Source organism: Sphaerodactylus townsendi, linkage group LG07 (assembly GCF_021028975.2).
Source record: "Sphaerodactylus townsendi isolate TG3544 linkage group LG07, MPM_Stown_v2.3, whole genome shotgun sequence".
NCBI lineage: Eukaryota > Metazoa > Chordata > Lepidosauria > Squamata > Sphaerodactylidae > Sphaerodactylus > Sphaerodactylus townsendi.
In genome coordinates, this window is record NC_059431.1 from 24,391,148 (window position 1) to 24,403,990 (window position 12,843).

General features: G+C 45.3%; 1 protein-coding gene across 2 annotated transcripts in view; it reads left to right on the top strand.

The window, feature by feature from the left end:
* The first annotated feature begins 3,538 nt into the window (after positions 1–3,538).
* GHR (growth hormone receptor) overlaps positions 3,539–12,843 on the top strand; it is a 177,465-nt gene continuing 168,160 nt past the window's right edge. The window contains exon 1 of one of the 2 annotated variants that reach the window (XM_048504222.1): positions 3,539–3,967. The gene's annotated coding sequence lies outside the window, so the exon portion shown is untranslated. The remainder of the gene's footprint in view (positions 3,968–12,843) is intronic. The other variant, XM_048504223.1, reaches the window with a different exon arrangement.

The window sequence follows — 12,843 nt, forward strand, 5'->3', positions numbered from 1 at the left end:
CAGAGTCTTATCAATAGTGTAGTCCAAATGAACTCATCAAAAGTGACATTCCCGTACACTTCTCCACAGACCAGACTGAAGACCCACCAACAGAACCCAGGCATCACAACAACACACAGTATCAACACTCCACTATAAAACACAGAGTTTGTTGGGGTGGCGCCAAACACAGAACAAGGGATAGGGGACAAGGAAATGGGTGAACAATTGATCTGACTCCAATAGGTTGCCACAGCCTTCAATTGTCACACCATCTGGCAATCGATAACAAAACTACGACATCTCTCTATAAATCACCCACAGGTTATTTGACTTATATGGTGCCATATAATGGTTAGAATATGGGTGAAGGATCTAACCCTAACCCTACCCCTAGACTGCCCAAGTACAGAGTCCCACTTTGCAATGGAAACTCATTGGGTAACCTTGAGTTACTCACACTCTCAGTCTAACCAATCTCACAAAGTCATTGTGAGGATAAAATGGAAGCAAAGAGAATGATGCATGCCATTTTGGGGAGAAAGGCAGAATGTAGACAAAGTAAGTAAATAAAAATGAAACAAAAACCTTTTGAGGGACATTCTGTGTCGTTTCCAATATTATACAGATCCTCCTCTCCCCTTTTCATTACTGGGGAACATTACAGCAGAACTTTGGCATGAAATAAAAGCCACCTTCTATAAAGGCAGGTTGATTAAATACGGGCTCAGTTCTTCCACAGTTCTAGAGGCCAGACTGTCAAAGTTCAGCCTTTTGTACTGCTACACTTATCTACACACCAGCTCTTAGCAATGTAAATAAATTCTTTCAGTTCATTCCTATGCCGAAATATAAATTGCATTCTAATCGATGGTAACCTTTGCTATTGACCTTGGAGAGAGGTCAGTTTTAATAATTTATGACTTTTCAAAACACTGCAAGATCCAAACATTTTTTGTGTGAGGTACAATATTGAAAACTACAGTTTTTTTAATACTAGAAGAAATAATGCAGTTTTGAAAGACAGGCAGAGAAGACAATTTTCCATCCAAATAGCTGTTTCTACTGAGCTGGAATGTAGCCCCTCAGTCAAGAAAGCAACTTTCCTGTCAAAGTTGACAAAACTGCAGAAGTTATTAGTGTGGCTTTTTCAGCAGAAATTATTGCCAAAGATATCTGGATGCCTGCAGCACGAATTCCATGCGGTGGTTCTTATAAGTAGTTTAAAAATGTAATAATGTAAATATTTGTCAGTTTGTTCCGCTCTATTAGCCTACAATATGCTTTGAAATCCCTATAAGGCACATGAGGAAACAAGAAAATTATAATACAATGAACAGACCTCTACAAACTGTAGGAATTATGTGACTGAATTCTCTCCCTTTGTGGAAAAACCCTCCCCGTTTATGGAAAACTGGATGCAAGAAGAAAGGTTTTCCCCTCATTCCACAAACATGTAGGAAAAAGACTTTTGCGGTGCCAAGCATTATTTTAACTGTAACCAAAAGAAACTTACTAGGGTTGAATCTACAATTGGGGGAAGGGGGAGAGTACAAAATGATGACCCCATATTATGTATGTAGGTATGTATATATGTATATACACACACAAGCAACATCTCTTTTAACGTATAGAATTATGCTGACTTCTATACATGGTTAATGAGTAATGAGTAATTGCACATTTACATTCTTTTATCTGCCTATGATATATGAATATTCCTTCAACCTCTTTGCACGCATGAAAATCCAATCCAAGTTTTTCAGCCTAGCCTTTTCCCAGCCTTTAAAAAAAATACAGCACACATAATTGTGACAAAGGAAACACCAAACGCTCCTTCGCAGCCTGATAAAGTGCAGCCCAAGAAGAGCTTTGTCTGGTAATTACGCTGCTAGAAACTAAAATGACTAAATTGAAGCAATTGTAGTTTAGAACCTTGGAAAAGACAAGAATGCTAGGAAATGTTCGACAGTCAGAAAAGCGGAAGACCTAACATGAATTGCATTGACTCAATAAAGGAAGGCACAACCCTCGGTTCACATGCCCTGAACAAGGCTGTTAACAAGAGGGCACATTGGAGGTCACTGATTCATAAGTCATAAGCAACGATGGCACATAACACATGTGAACAGATCCTCCGTTCTTTCTAAGGAATAAAATCAGGCCCTTTTGGGAAGACCAAGCCTATCATATTGAGGGGGCAGGTCTATCTATGGCCTTTGGCAAAGACACAGCTCCCAGTATTAAAGGGGGGGAGGAGAGAAGAGCCTGTCTCTTCCCCTCTGCTCCATTCAACTCCAGGCTGCTCCAAGGCATGCAGCACTTCAACACAGCACAAGGCAGGGGATGGGAAAGTGGGGGGCATCAGATATTCTAACCTATTAATAGTCGCTCCCCCCCCCCCAATCCTTCTCCCCCTGTGAGTGTTTAGTACATGCCCAAAGAAGAAGAAGAAGAGTTTGGATTTATATCCCCCCTTTCTCTCCTGCAGGAGACTCAAAGGGGCTTACAATCTCCTTGCCCTTCCCCCCTCACAACAAACACGCTGTGAGGTAGGTGGGGCTGAGAGAGCTCTGAGAAGCTGTGACTAGCCCAAGGTCACCCAGCTGGCGTGTGTGGGAGTGTACAGGCTAATTCTGAATTCCCCAGATAAGCCTCCACAGCTCAGGCGGCAGAGCTGGGAATCAAACCCGGTTCCTCCAGACTAGATACATGAGCTCTTAACCTCCTATGCCACTTCTGCTCCCTGCCTTCCCCCACCCTACCCCCAAGTCTCAGATACCCAAAGCCTACCAGGGCTACTATCAACAAACAAGTGGTCTTTGAAGGTGGGACAGGAAGACAAGGAATTGGAAGGACCTGCAGGTGAAAGAGCTGGGGGAAGAAGGGAGTTTGGCAGGCCAAAGGTTACCTGGGCGTTTATGTTTCCCTGTCCATAGAACTTGAAATCTTTTAACATTACCCCAGGAATCTTTAGCTCCCCTTCTTTTTCAAGTGCCATATTCTTATCCAACTAGCAGCTTCTACTTTACCAAGAGCTGCCAGAGAGCTGGAGACTCCCTATCCCTCTTCCCCCCTCCATAGGAGCAGCCTAACTATGGGAAGAGAGTGCCCAAGTGGCAGATGAAGCTATCTCCTCTGTGCAATTGAGCCTCCCCGACCGCCTAACAGCAGCCTAAGCAGCGGAAAGGGGGTGCAGGTTGCAGAGCAAGCCACCTCTGCTGGGCCATTGAGCCTCCCCAACCTCCTAGCAGCAGCAGCCTAACGGGGGGAACAGGGGCCGTGCTGCAAAACGAGCTACCGCTGTTGGGCGACTGGACCTCCCCAACTTCTTGCCCCCACCGGGGACATCTGCCCTACTCCCAGATCCGGCTTTGATATTTGCACGCCCACCTCTGAGCCTCTCCCACTAGGACCAGGTAGGGAAAGGCAGCCCTGCAGTCCCCAAGTTCTCTCCCTAGGTGGAGCACCCCCAAAAGGGGAAAAAAACGCTTTCCCGTTAAAAAAAAAAGTAAGGAAAAAAAAAATCCAGGCAATAAGTGACAGCAGTAATCCCCAACTCAACTCCTCATAGGCTGGGCGACCACCAGAGCGCCCGAGAGTGCCCTAAGTCTGCTCTCCCGCTCCCAGCTCCGCGTCGCTCGCCCTCCGGCCCGAAAGCCCTCCCCTTCCCCACCGGAGCAAACATGACCCTCTCTTAAAAGCAGCCTGGCTGCTGCCACCCGCTCCGACTCTCTCCAGGAGCCCGGCGCTTTCGAGCTATCCAGCGGGGCGCAGCAGCTCCTGCTGCAGCCATGGCGCGGGGACGAGGCGGCGGCGGCGGCCAGTGAGCTCCCTGCGCCTGGAGTGGACAGCCGAGCCGAGCAGGCCGGGGGGTGCAGCCAGGGGCGTAGCTGCTGCTGCTGTCCCAGACCTGCTGGCCAAAGCGCTGCGCCCAGCAGAAGCAGCCAGACCCCGTCTCTTGGCACCTCGCCGGAAAGCAAGGCAGGTAGGGCGCACGGGTCTACCGGGGGGGGGGGGGTGTCTTTGTCTTCTTCCTGCTCAACTTTGAATCTCGGCCAAATCGTAATTTTTTTTGGGGGGGGGGAGGAGGGAAGGAGATGCTGACTTCTTTCTCCGCTGGGACGACTCTTTCTTGTGTGGGGGGTGGTGGGGGGGAAGCGAGGTGTCCCGGGCTGGGTGCGAGCGCGCCTTTGTTGCGCCTCGGGTGGAACGGGAGAAGCTGGCAGCTGCCTGTTGCTTGCAAACTTCGAGGAAGTTTTGGGAAGTTCTGGGTGTGCCACGGCTAAGATTCCCTTCCTCCGCCTATGGGAAGTCGGGGAGACCGGGACGAGGCCAGGCTGGGAGAGGAGCTGTGATCCGGGGACGGGAAGGGGTCCAAGGGGCCGCAAGGCTCGGACAGATTTTTGTTTGGGCTGTGCCAGACTTCCCCAGGCGGCCTGTCTGGCATCGGTGGGTCGGGGGGGGGGGGTTTGTTTATTTCGTTAGATCCCCCCCCCCTTCCTTAACAGACAGGCAAGTTGGCCACTGTCTTTTGAGCGACTACAGGTGGTTGATGCTTCTTTGATGGAAATAAGTTTTGTGTACGTGTGTCTTTTGCTTGTGAGACAATCTGTGTTAGATTGCTGTAAACTGGGAGACGGATTCTGGAGCAGAGGAATCGCATTCCTGAAGATCCACTAGTCAATTATGTATTCCCCCATATCTAAACTTATGTATTCCCCCATATCTAAACTTATGTATTCCCCCATATCTAAACTTTTTTTTTTTGCAAATTTTGAGAAACTCTCTCTTCAGTTGGTGTTTGTGAATGGTGGTTGCCACTCTATTTATTATTGAGAAGAATCTCTTGAGGCAATTCCTAAACTTTGCAATCCACCACTTCTCTCCTAAACTCTACATCTAATGCACAGCCCTCTCAACTCCACTGGAACAGCATAACAGAATGCAGAATATAAGCCTTGTCATTTTCCCAGTGTGGATTGAGATCGCAGGCAACCAGATTCGATCCATGCTTACTTCGAAGTGCACAAGTTTACTTGCATTCAGTGGTATTTATTGCATAGATAGCACTAGAGTTTTAATGTTATTCCTATTTAGCCACCCTTTCGCTCACACGGGAAAGTTGAATATATTTATTTATTTTATTTTTTTTATTTATTTTAAAAGTTAATTATATTCCTGGGATTTATAAAAAAAATATATGCTTGCGCAAACATCGGTCTCTCTCCCTTATGCAACATCACTGGCGCTTGGGCATTAACTGTACCTGTTTATGCAGTGACGATAAATGGAGTGTGCTCAGATGAAGCAGTTTTAGTGACGTATGCGTTGGTTTAATTGATATGTTCTTAAGTTTTTGCTTCACTGTTTCCCCATCAACTGTATCTTCCCTGTAGCTGATTAGAGAAAATCTGTAGATCCAGTTTATGTGGAACAGTTCTGAGGCTGCTTAGTGAAATTTACTTCCGAGCATGCATGCATAGCACTGGGCTGTTCGTCGCGCAGATGTCAATGGTAGCGGGCTACTCATGCACATTATTTGTCTAGTACACTTAAATCAAGGCCGTGCGCATTTTTTTCGCTCCTCTGGCGTATCCTCACAACAACAGCCTGAGAAGGTAGAATTGTCTGGACCCGAGTCCTCCAGAAAGCTGTAGGGCAGAGCGGGGATTTGAATCTGGCTCTTCCAGACTGTAATCTGACACACCATGCGGGATTTCTATGTGCAAATCCCTGTTGACATGTTTAACTCTTTGCTTGACACAACTGTGACTTGACTTTGGCGGAATGGTTTTTGAAGTGATGAAAAGGTGGATCTTTCTCCTGACTTAAAGTAGAGGCTTCTAATTAAACTGGCGAGTCTCTGGTGCTTTTGTGGGGAAACAGGAAAGAGAACCTCAGCAGATATTGGAGAGTGCAATTCCAGGAGTTTGTCAGTGGGGTCCTACTAGCTTCAGCAGGCTGATATAGCAACTGTGTGTGAAGCAGCAAACATATATGAATTCCTGAGAGATGGCATTGAGTATTCTGTGAAGGTACCCGGTAAAAAAAAATATCTGAGTTCTTAAAAAAAAAAATTAAATTCTGTTTACTAACATACTCCTTCTTTATGTCTTTTGACATAATTTGCCTCATGCAAAGACTTGAGATGGGTAATAAATTCCTCACCAATTCCTTCTGTGCCCTTTCCCATCCTTGCCTGCTAAAAGTCTGTTTAAATGTATGCCTGAACCTTCCTTAGACCAAATGAGACTGCAACTCTACCATACCATGTTGCCCTATGTGCCCTATGTGGCTTATCTGAAAATCTGCCAGTCCCCTCCCGGGTTTTTTTTGGACGTCATCCACCTAATTGATTAATTATGGAAAGGTTATTGCTGCTACTGTTTTTATTGTTTTTATTGGGATTATTCAATTGTTTTAGATGCAATGTATTGCCAAAGTTCCAAGCCTGCCATGGCAGCCTCGAGGGATTCCAATTTGCTTCACTCCTCTCTCTTCTGGTTTGTTAGATTTATATCCCACCCTAGCATGACAACTTTGTGAAAATTCTGGCATTGCATAAATTTTCCTACATCAGAATCCCCAAACTCAGTGCCAACCCCTGACCCAAGGCAAATTGTAACAACTCCACATGTTCTCTTGCTTTGGCTTTCTGTTCAACTGACTATTGAGCAATTTGTTTGTTATATCACTGCTGATGCAAACAGAAGAGATGGGTGGCCCAGCTATGCATATAAGGATTGGTTGTCAGTTGATTACTTCAGTTTGTTTCAGGATCATATGGGAGCCAGTGGGTTTCATCCCACCCATATTGATTCCTGCAACCTCCTGAGCTGATGTCAGTACTGGAGACAGGTGCTGAACTCAGCAAGGTTCAGTTCTGGGCACCTGGCTGGCAGGTCTCCAGACAATTGCATCCAAGTGTCAGAGTTTAACCATCCTATGTTCATTGTGTGGTGTCCACTTGCAAACTGGCCTATGACAACATAAGTAGAAATAAGCATAGCTGGCTAATCAACAATCCTGTTGTCCTCCTGGCCCAGTGCCAGTATAACATTCACATTTGAGCTTCCTTATCTGCTGATATATTATGGCTTTCCGAGTCAAGGCAGAAGAAGAAGAAGAGGAAGAGTTGGTTTTTATACCCTGCTTTTCTCTACCTTTCAGGTATCTCAAACCAGCTTATATTGCTTACCCTTCGCCTCCCCACAACAGACGCTTTGTGAGGTAGGTGGGGCTGAGACAGTTCGGAGAGAACTATGACTAGCCCAGGGTCACCCAGCAGGCTTCAAGTGGAGGAACGGGGAAGCAAACCTGGTTCTCCAGATTCGAGTCCACCATTCCTAAAGCTTGGCTCCCACCCTCTTCAGACCTTCCACTCCGCTCTTAGATCACCTTGGATATTTCATTAGTGCACCTGGTTTCAAAGAAACCCTTTGAAATGCCTGTACATAATGTGAAACACTGAAATTTTTATCTTCCTGTGTTTATTGATCCTTAAAGATGAAGGCTCAGTGAAGGGGTGAATAGGTGAAAGAAAGCCCTGTATGAAGCATGTTCTTTGTCCTCTTTAAAAGTGAGGCAAAGTCTTTCTCTGGAGTTCTAGTCCTGGTACCGCCCAGGAACTCCCTAGCCCCGAGGGGAGCCTAATGCCTGGGGGCAGATGTTTTCAAATATGATTTTTTAAAAAATCAATGTAGTCTTCTGGGAGAAAGGAACTGAGTGCCAGTGATTTTATTTTTTAAAAAATCTGCATATCCCTTGATCTGGGGGGATCAGGCCAACTTGGTGAGGATGGGTAGGAAGTAAATACAGGCATCTGTTCATCCATCTCCCTTAACAAAAGGGCAAAGGCCCCTAGAACAGAGAAGAACGTAGGCACCAGTATCCAACACTGAGAACTTCCTTGACCCCTGAGGTAATATCTTTTTTCTGATATATGATAGACTTCAAATTATCTAGGTGCAACTGTCACATAATAGCTTTTTGTATTGGTAAAGTCCAGTACCTGTACAGGTTCTTTTCGTATATGAAATTTGCAGCTGATGTTACAGCTTAAGCTGTTCATTTAGTTGACAAGGTGCGATCTATCTTATTAAAACCATGGATTTTCCAGTTCTGCTAGTGTGTACTGATTTTTTTTTACACCCTGGAGATCATATTTGGCCATTGTGTGACAAAATCAAATTGTCAAACTAAATGTAGCAGATATTTAGGGGGGAAAGGTGAAAAGGATGCTGTCGACTCATTACCTAACAATACCTGTGTAGCAGTAACATTTGACAGGAGCAACTTAAAGGGAGTGTGTGTGCTCATGCCAGCTGTGGAAAGATTTCCAAAGCCCAAGAACATAAGGAGGACCCTGCTGGATTAGTCCGGCATCCTGTCTCTGTCAAACTCCCAGCTCAAGCAATAAATCACAGGAATGGTTCAAGGAATTTATTCATGACAGAAGAGTAGCAGTGCAAAGAGAGTTCTAACAAAAAGGTGTCAAAACTAGTGATAATATGATATAGCACCCCCCCTCCCCCAGAACAAAGTTACAGTCAGAGTCCAGGCTGGGAGCCGAGGACAACCAGCAGGTAAGCTCCAACTGCGAAAGCAAAAAGCAAAGCAGCTCTCCACAGCTCCCCCCCCCAGTAATAGCATCCTGTTAGTCTCTCACGGTAGCCAAAATAAATCTAAACAAACTATACACAGGCTTCATAAATTACTGGTATTATAAGTGCAAAGTGGTATATATCTTTAATACGTCTGTGCCCAACTCGGTGCCCACAGCATTTTCCTCTTCCACACACATTTTAGCAAATTTGGCTGGTTCCTTTCAGGAAACTGACACCAGCAGCCCTACAGGAAATGCCCCCACCCAGAGCAAGACCCCCTACCACAGTGCCTCCTGTTGAAACCTCTACCACAGAGCCATTTGGGCATAACAGAAAGCCCCATTGAAGTCTATGGTGGGAAAAGGAATTTTACCCACCACAGAACTTGCTGAAGAGCCTGGCAGATTCTGGGGAATGTCTGAGTATGTAAGCACTGGCTGCACATTTTTGAAGATAAGAGGTGCCAGACTTTCAAGGTGGCTCCAAGAGGCCTTGAGTAATAGCATCCAAGCTTGGAGAGCTTCGCTTCTGGAGTGGGGGGGGGAGTTGAGAGAGTTCTGAGAGAACTCAGCCCACAGGCTTTCATGTGCAGGAGCGGGGAAACAAAACAAGCCTTTTGGGGGCCCATAAAATTGAACTCCCAGAAGCAAAGGTCTCCAAACCTGGATGCTATTACCAGGAGGGCTTCCTGGAGCCACCCTGAAAGTCTGGTGTCTCTATCTTCAAAAATGTGCAGCCTGCCTACACACTCAGAAATTCCCCATTGGCTACAATGGAGCAAAGTCACTGCAAAACAAAGAATCTTGGGCAAATTTCTTGGGGTGCCTGGAAGGGGTGTATTTTTAAAGCTAGTGACACCAAATTTTCAGGGTATTATCTGTTAACTATTCTTATGATGCCACCCAAGTTTGGTGAAGTTATGTTCAGGGGGACCACAGTTATGGTCCCTCAAATGGGTAGCCCTCATCTCAGGTTAGCTCCCATGGGTAGCCCTCATCTCAGGTTAGCTCCCATTGAAAACAATGGGGATGGGGGCACCCCCTTTTGGGGTCCATAACTTTGCTTCCCCTGAACCAAACATCACCAAATTTGGGTGGTATCATCAGGACAGTCTCTGGATGGTACCCTGAAATTTTGGTGCCGCTAGCCTTAAAAATGCGCCCCCTGCAGGCCAAAATGTGAAAAAACACTTAAAAATGTAAAAAACACACAAACAACCCTGAAATGTTGGCGCCCCCCCCCCCACGGGACCAAATGGGGGCGCCCGGGGACAAAGGGTACCCCCTGTCCCTAGACAGGTATGCCACTGGTGCCCACGAGTTTGCAAGAAGCACAATACCAGCAATACCAGAAAGATATCAGACTTGAGAATCTCCAGAAAATACACTAAACATTCAAGAATATTCTGTACAATCCTCACATGGAGTCCTCAAACTGAGAGCCACATTGTCTGACAGTCCACAATTCAGATGAGCTCCCTGGTTTTTTTGCCTGTTTTCATGGAGCCAATCCACTTCCTCAGCATGTATTTTCCACCTTGCCTGTACTATCCTTATAAAATTCATAGATAGACAATTCTATGTTAATGGTGAGCATGAAATAAATAACACGTAATTCTTCTTAGCCTATGAAGTGCTTGTCTGGATTGTTGACTATTGCGCATCGTGACTCTCAGTTTGAGGACTTCATATGAGCATTGTATAGTAAATGCTTGAATCTTAATGTGCTTGTAGGAGATTCTTGAGTGATGCCTTTGTGATATTGCTGTTATTGTGCTTCTTGCAAGCACATGTACTTGGATATATTAAATATATATTGCACTTTGCACTTACTAGTTATTTGTGTAGCTTGCATATAGTTTGTTTAGCTTTTATTTTGGTACTCCAGTATATACAAAACCTCAGTACCTTTTGTGCTTATCACACAGTAGGCAACCGGTTACTCTGGAGGGCCATCTCATGTTGCCTCCTGGCACCGGTATTCAGAGTATTAACTGTCTCTGAATTTGGAGGTTCCCTTTAGGCATTGTGGCTAGAAGCCACTGTTAAGCCTATCCTCAACGAAACTGTCTAATCCCCCTTTAAAGATGTTTATGCCTGTGGCCATCATTACATCCTCTGATGGCAAATTCTGCATTTTAATTACCCACTGTGAAAATAAGTATTTCCTTTAGTCCATCATGAATCTACCGCCCATCAGCTTCATTGGATGCCCTCGAATTCTATTACATTGGGAGGAGAAAGAGTTCTCTTTGTCAACTCTCTCTACCCCTTTCATAATTTTATAAATCTCTGTTGTGTCCTCCCTTAGTCATCTCTTTTCTAACCTGAAAAGCCCCAGACTCTTCAGGCTGTCCTAATAGGGAAGGTGTTCTAATCCCCTCTTCCTCGTGTTTGTCTTTTTCTGTATTTTTCCTTGCTCTGCAATATCCTTTTGGAGATTCAGAATTGCATGCAGCATTCCAGCTGAGGCTGCACCATAGATCTATCGATACAGGGGCATTATGATATCAGCCATTTTGTTTTCAATCCTTTTTGTAATAATCCCACTGCTGTAGTAGTAGTAGAAGAGGAGGGGGGAGGAGTTTGAATTCATATCCCCCCTTTCTCTCCTGTAAGGGGACTCAAAGGGGCTTACAATCTCTTTTCCTTCCCCCCCTCCACAACAAACACCCTGTGAGGTGGGTGGGGCTGAGAGAGCTCTGAAGAACTGTGACTAGCCCAAGGTCGCCCAGCTGGCCTGTGTTGAAGTGCACAAGCTAATCTGGTTCACCAGATAAGTTTCCACAACTCAAGTAGCAGATTGGGGAATCAAACCCGGCTCTCCAGATTAGAATGCACCTCTCTTAACCACTACACCATGCTGGCTCTCAGCACACTGGGTCAACACTGTAGCACATTAGGTTAACACTTCCATTGAGCTATTTACCACAACCCAAGATGTTTTTCCCTCTCAGCCTCAGTAAGCTCAGCAAGCTCAATAAGCTTAGACCCTATAGGCCTATACTTGAAGTTGGGATTTTTGGTCCCAGTGTGCATCATCCTACACCAGTGATGGCGAACCTTTTCGAGACCGAGTGCCCAAAATGCAACCCAAAACCCACTTATTTATCGCAAAGTGCTGACACAGCAATTTAACCTGAATATTGAGGTTTTAGTTAAGAAAAAACAATTGGCTCCAAGGCGTGTGTTACTTGAGAAGCTTGGTGAAGCAACCGTGCAACACTTCGAATGGGTAAATCACTACCCTAGGAGGGTTTACTCAGAAGCAAACCCCATTGCCAGCAACCGAGCTTACTCCCAGGTAAAGGATCGTGCCCAGGCCAGCCTAGATGTGGGGGGGGCAGTGATTGGGGGGGAGGGCTCTGAGTGTCCCCTCTGGCACCCGTGCCATAGGTTCGCCACTGCTGTCCTACACTTACCAACACTGAAATTCATTTGACACATTATTGCCCATTCACCCAATTTGTGGAGATCCTCCTGGAGCTCTTCACAGTTGTCCTTGGGTTTCACCATCCTGATTAATTTTATGTCCTGTGTCAACATGGCTCCTACACTACTCATCTCTAGTTCCAGAAAATTTATGAACTAATTAAATAGTATCTGCCCTGATCCTTGTGGGACCCCACTGTTTACCTCCCACCATTGTGAGAACTGTCCATTTATTCCTGCGGTTTGCTTCCTGTCATTTAATCAATTTTTAATCTACAAGATAACCCACCCTTTTATCCCATGACTGCTAAGTGTATTGAGGAGAATTTGGAGAGGTACCTTGTCAAAAGTATTTTGAAAGTCCAAGTATGTAATGTTCCCAGGTCAATGTTATCAACATGCTTGTTCACTTTCCCAGAGCACTCCCAAAAGTTGGTGAGGCAGGAGTCCCCTTTGTAGAAGTCATGCTGATTTTCCCTCAGCAGGTTTTGTTTCTCTATGTGCCTAATAATTCTGCCTTTGATTACAGTTTCTACTAATTTGCTTGGGACCAACCTTAGGTTCATTGGCTTGTCATTTCCTGGTTCTCCACAGGACCGCCTTTTCAATATTGGTGTAACATTTACTGTTCTTCAGTCTTCTGGTACAGCAGCTGAATTTAGTGTTAGTTTACATATATGGGTTAGTACAGTGATGGCGAACCTTTTTGAGACCGAGTGCCCAAATTGCAACCCAAAACCCACTTATTTATCACAAAGCGCCAACACAGCAATTTAACCTGAATACTGAAGTTTTAGTTTAGAAAAAACGGTTGGCTCCGAGGC